Below are 6,314 nucleotides of genomic sequence, written 5' to 3'. Positions count from 1 at the left end.
TCTGCACAAAAATGGGTGGAACCCAGCAACAACAACAACGCAGAACCACCAAAAGGATCATTAGGAAATTTATAGTATGAACAGGGAAACCATCTTAGTAGACGTCATAAATCCAAAAACTAGGGAAGAAGAAACAAGGAGAATGTTAGCACAAATAAGACAGCTATAACTAATAAAAATACAAAAAAAAAATTTTTTTTTATTAAATTAAAAAACAAGAACTAATAATAAAAAGGAAAATTGTTTTTCTCATTCATTTTTTTTTCAACCGTAAAATATTATTAACATAAAAATGACTTGGTGGAAAATTGCACTAAACGGCATATTAATAGGAATAGCAGGATACGAAGTAGGAAAAGAAACCTCAGGTGAAAACACCTACGAAACTAAAGTAATTAAATATCAACCACATCCTATCGTAGAAAACAAGGAAGAAGTTCCCGATAAGCGGTTGACCGCTTTTGCATGCGTAGCTACATGTTTAATTGTCGCAATGGTAATCTTGATAAAAAATTACATTAAAAACAAATTGAGACAATTAAACAATGTACAACAACGCGTATAACTCTCTCAATAAAAAGAAACAACTTTCAAAAATGCCAAAAGTTTTAAACTAGAAATGAATCAATGGAAAGAAATCCATGACACATTAACTGACGAAAAAACTAAAGCTAGTAAATCATACAAATGTATAAATAAGAGTATTCCTATAACAACGGAAACTATAGTAAAACATTTGAACATAATCTTGGAAGCCCTTAATAACATTAGACAGGTGATCAATGTAGCAAATCGCATACTTACCACAGAACACCAAAAGGAAGCTTACCAATTTTTCATTGCAGTACGAGATAAACTTGTATCTTCGTTAGCTAGACACAATATAGAAGTAACAATACCAACCACATTAGAGGAGAATCTCCAGGTTGATTTTAACTTACTTCTGTCAGAACGCGTCCGAAGCCGGACTCCATCACCCTCTTTAAGTCAAGGGGAAGACACCAAAAAAGTAAACATCCCAACCATAAACGTCACAATGGTACAAACAGTAGTCGAATTCATTAAAACCGCCTCGTACTCCCAGAGTTTGATGGGAAGCCAGAAAACTTACACAGCTTCTTAGATGTCCTCGACATACTTGATCAAATCAAGGATGAGCACGAACTTTTAGCAATAACAATGATAAAGACCAAGCTAAAAGGAACGGCAAGAAACTTCATCAGTAATGAAAACACGATTGGACAAATAAAAACAAAACTCAAAAACGCGATAAAAGGTGAATCGGTAGAGGTTTTAACCGCTAAACTTCTAAACGTTCAACAACGTAGTAAAACTGCTAACCAATACACAGCGGAAATAGAAAAAATTACCAGATCACTAGAAGGAGCATATATCTCGGATGGATTAAACCCAGACTTAGCAACGAGATATTCTACACAGGCAGCCGTCAAGGCAATGTGTAAAAACAGCTCCAACAATAATGTTAAAATGATAATGCAAGCGGGAACGTTCACAACAAAGAACGATGCGATCTCTAAGTTCACCAACAGCTGTACCGAAATAACAGGTAGCTCGAATACAATTTTGAACGTACGACAACAGAGTCAGTACAGGAACAATTTCCGGGGAGGATACCGAAGTAACAACTATGGAAATTACCAAAATCGGAGATTCAGCCCACAACCAAGATACAACAATAACTCAAGGTCGTACAGCAATAATAATAATAACCGAAGAGGATCACAAGCCCAAAACGGCAATAGACCCTACAACCAGACCCGCAATGTGCGCAGCTGCACCCAGACGGAAAACCAGGAAGCTCCACTTCAAAATTAATAGAAAGAAAAATATGTGTACTGAACCTAAATCTAAACAGCTATATATCCCCAAGGACATCCCTAAATAATTCGATTTCAAATTTTTTAATTGATACGGGAGCAGACATTTCCATTATAAAAATGCATCGAATTAGTAAAACTCACAAAATTAATAAAGAACAAATTACAGATTTAAAGGGCATTGGTCAAGGAATAACTAGCACATTAGGCACAATTAAAGCGGATTTAAAAGGTGATGACCTTCTAATTTACCATAAATTCCATGTCGTAGAAGACGACTTTCCAATCCCATGCGATGGAATAATAGGACTAGATTTCATAAAGAAATACAATTGTATTTTAGATTATGGCAAAACAGAGGATAAATTAATCCTAAGGCCATATGATTTCCCCCAAACAATAACAATGCACCTAACAAATTGTCTGTCTGTCAACACACTTACTATCCCTGCTAGATCTGAAGTCATTAGACAAGTCAAAGTAAACACCGATAACAAAAACATCTTCATACCACACCAACAATTATCTGAAGGCATTTTCATAGCAAACACTATCACAAATAAAGATCAAACTTTTGTTAGAATTAACAACACAACACATAAAAACACAACTATTCAAAATTACAAGATCAATACCGAAAATTTAGACGATTACACACTAATTAAAACAACCACACACGATAAAAATTCCAATGATACAGAGAAATTAAAAAGATTAACAAAAAACTTTCCACAATTTGTCAACTCACAACTAACAACACTATGCACAGAATTCATAGACATATTTGCACTAGAAACAGAACCAATTTCCTCTAATAATTTCTACAAACAAAAATTGTACATGAAGGATGACACTCCTGTTTACATAAAAAATTATAGATTGCCTCAAACGCAAATAGGAGAAATAAGCAAACAAGTAAATAAGTTAATCGAAGATGACATAATTCCATATCGGAATATAATAGCCCAATCTTATTAATAAAAAGTAATAGATTGGCGCTTACACATATGTTAGTGTTTGGCCGAGCTTCTCCTCCAACTTGTGGCGTGCGCCTTGATATTGTCACACAAAGCGGAGGGACCTACAGTTTTACGCCGACTCCGAACGGCGATTGTATTTTTATGAGAAGCTGTTTTTCATGGCAGAAATACACTCGGAGGTTTGCCATTGCCTGCCGAGGGACGACCGCTGTTAAGAAAAACCTTTTTCTACATTTTTTGCGATGTTGCTTTGACCAGGGCTTGAACCCAGGTGCTGGTGAGTGAAAGCGCGCACTGCTTACCACTACTCCCAGGTAAAAAAGAAAAAAGATGGAGATTAGTGGTAGACTACAGACAGGTAAATAAAAAGCTAGCAGCAGACAAATTCCCACTTCCAAGAATTGACGATATTTTAGATCAACTTGGAAGAGCAAAATATTTTTCATGCCTAGACCTTATGCCAGGTTTTCATCAAATCGAATTACACCCCGACTCCAGGGATATAACCTCATTTACAGCCGATAATGGCACATATAGATTCAAAAGACTACCCTACGGATTAAAAGTAGCACCGAATTCATTCCAAAGAATGATGACCCTAGCATTTGCAGGCCTCAAGCCACCTCAAGCATTTCTCTACATGGATGATTTAGTTGTATTAGGTTGTTCTGAAAACCACATGCTAAAAAATTTAAGAGACGTATTCTCCACTTGCAGAAAATTCAACCTAAAATTACATCCAGATAAATGCCTATTTTTCAGCCAAGAAGTAACTTATTTAGGACATAAATGTACAAACAAGGGAATATTACCCGACCCGAGCAAATTTGTTCAAAATTACCCAACACCAAAAACAGCGGATGAAGTTAAGAGATTCGTAGCTTTCTGCAACTATTACAGAAGATTCGTACCGAATTTCGCAGAACACTCACGAAAATTAACTAGGCTTTGCAAAAAGAATGTTTCCTTCGAATGGACAGAAGAATGTCAAAAAGCTTTTGCCTATTTAAAGGAAGCATTAATTAGTCCAAAACTTTTGCAATACCCAGACTTCGTTAAAGAATTCTGCATAACAACAGACGCTAGTGGGTACGCTTGTGGGGCAGTCCTTAGCCAGGAACATAATGGCAAACAGTTACCAATTGCTTACGCTTCTAGGTCCTGCACCAAAGGTGAAACCAACAAAGCCACAATAGAAAAAGAATTGGCCGCAATCCATTGGGCCATAACCTTCTTCAGACCATATGTTTATGGCAGAAAATTCCTAGTTAAAACTGACCATCGTCCTTTAACATACCTATTCTCGATGAAGAGCCCTTCATCTAAGCTGACACGAGTAAGACTCGATTTAGAAGAGTACGATTTTGAAGTGGAGTATATAGCCGGAAAAGAAAATCATATTGCGGACGCATTATCCCGCATAACAATTACAAACTTAAAAGATATGTCAGTGGAAGCAAGTAAAATATTAAAAATAACAACAAGATCAGCAGCGAAACAGACCAGCAGTAATGCTGAAAATAAAGAAAGTCACAAAGAGAACCCCAAAATTTACGAAGCGCTAAATAAATTTGAAGTAAAAAGACATGTCGAGCTCGTTTTCACTCCTCCGAAATTATATTTCAAAAAAGGAAAGAAAATTTGTAGCACTTTGGATACAAGCAACCTAATTGTTGAGGATAAGATTGACCTAGGACAATTCTTTACCAGGCTTGAAAGAGAAGCCGGCAATTTAGGACTTGTACAAATACAGTTGTCCTTAGGGGACAAATTGTTTAAAAGTAATTATACTGCAGTAGGCAAATTTATAGAAATGGGTAACAAAGTTCTCAAAAAGCTAACAATCGCTCTAACCCCAGAGGTTATATATGTGACAAATCCCGGGAAAATAAAAGAAATTCTGCACAAATATCATGACGATCCTATTAGTGGTGGCCACCCAGGAATAAATCGCATGACAGATAAAATCAAGCAGAAGTATAGCTATCTGAATATGAAAAACGACATAAGAAAATACATAAAAAACTGCATCCACTGCAAGAAGAATAAGACCAATAAGCATATAAAAGAACCAATGACAATAACGGAGACACCACCGAAGGCATTTGATATTGTACAAATCGATACAGTCGGACCATTACCGAAATCGATAAATGGAAACGAATATGCAGTTACCATCATATGTGACCTAACCAAATACTTGGTAGCGATCCCAGTCCCAAGCAAACGCGCCAGAACAGTCGCTAAAGCAGTGTTCGAAAATTTCATTTTGATTTATGGACGCATGAATACAATAATGACGGACATGGGCACAGAATACAAAAACAACTTATTCAAAGAACTTTGTAAACTGTTAAAAATTGAACATAAAACTTCAACACCGTATCATCATCAAACTTTGGGTACTGTAGAACGCAGTCACCGGACATTCAATGAATATATACGTTCATACATATCCAGTGACAAAGATGATTGGGATGAATACCTCAGGTATTTCACGTATTGTTACAATACGACGCCATCAACCACACATAAATATTGTCCTTTTGAACTAATATTTGCAAAAACCCCACCGAACTACGATTTTTTAAAAGAAAATAAAATCAGCCCATTGTACAATCACGAAGCTTATGACAAAGAAGTAAAACATAGACTTCAAATAGCACAGCAAAGAGCTAGGAAATGAGTCCAAGAGGCTAAAGAAAAACAAAAAAACAAATTATGATAAAAGTAGCTATAGTAAGGAAATAAACATAGGAGATTTAGTATTAGTTAGAGAAGAGGCCTCCCATAAGTTAGAAAATAGATATAACGGATACTACAAATTTAAAAATATCGATGAGAACAACAATTTTACTTTAATACCGCATAGCATAGGAAATAGTAATAAAAATAATAAAGAAATTATAATTCATAAGAATAGACTTAAAGCAATATAACTCCACTAGTAATAACAAAAAAAAAAAAAACAACCAAACAATAAACACTCAGTTATCCATTTTAATAAACAGGCACACAAACCAAAGAAAACTAAATACAACATATCATGTTCAAAATACAAAAAACAGTCAGTACAATAAAGACACATGTGAAACAAATGTAAACAAAATAAAGTAAGAAAACCTTTTTCCAATAGCATAACAATAAACGATAAGCTAAGTGAGCCAAACACTTTATTACCTAATAATTAATTGTTACTGAATAAGTCATTGAAATAGAATACTCATTCATTAACCCAAATGTATGAGCATTCTTTTAAAGAGAGGAGGTGTAGCATGACAGCTAAGCAAAACAAAATGTTCACACAATATTAAGTAAAAAGTTCAATATACTTTTGGCAATAACTAGGCCAAAGTACTCAAATCAATTTAGCTTGCGCTGCACTTCTCCAATAACATAAACTCGATTGAACCCATATACATTTATGTATGCATGCACAACAACGTAGAATCATAAGCATGACTAACAACTTAGAAATGTAAGTTTGTAAATTAGA

The 6,314-nt window shown here is 35.1% G+C and overlaps 1 pseudogene; it reads right to left on the bottom strand.

Annotated features, from left to right (window-relative positions):
* Positions 1-6,314, bottom strand: part of LOC118739785 — a 19,315-nt pseudogene that overhangs the window by 875 nt on the left and 12,126 nt on the right.

The sequence above is a fragment of the Rhagoletis pomonella genome, unplaced genomic scaffold, assembly GCF_013731165.1.
Source record: "Rhagoletis pomonella isolate Grant_MI unplaced genomic scaffold, Rhpom_1.0 Rhpom_scaffold_00005, whole genome shotgun sequence".
In the NCBI taxonomy this organism is placed as follows: Eukaryota; Metazoa; Arthropoda; class Insecta; order Diptera; family Tephritidae; genus Rhagoletis; species Rhagoletis pomonella.
The sequence above is the reverse complement of the archived record's forward strand: the minus strand, read 5'-3'. Positions and strand labels throughout refer to the sequence as shown.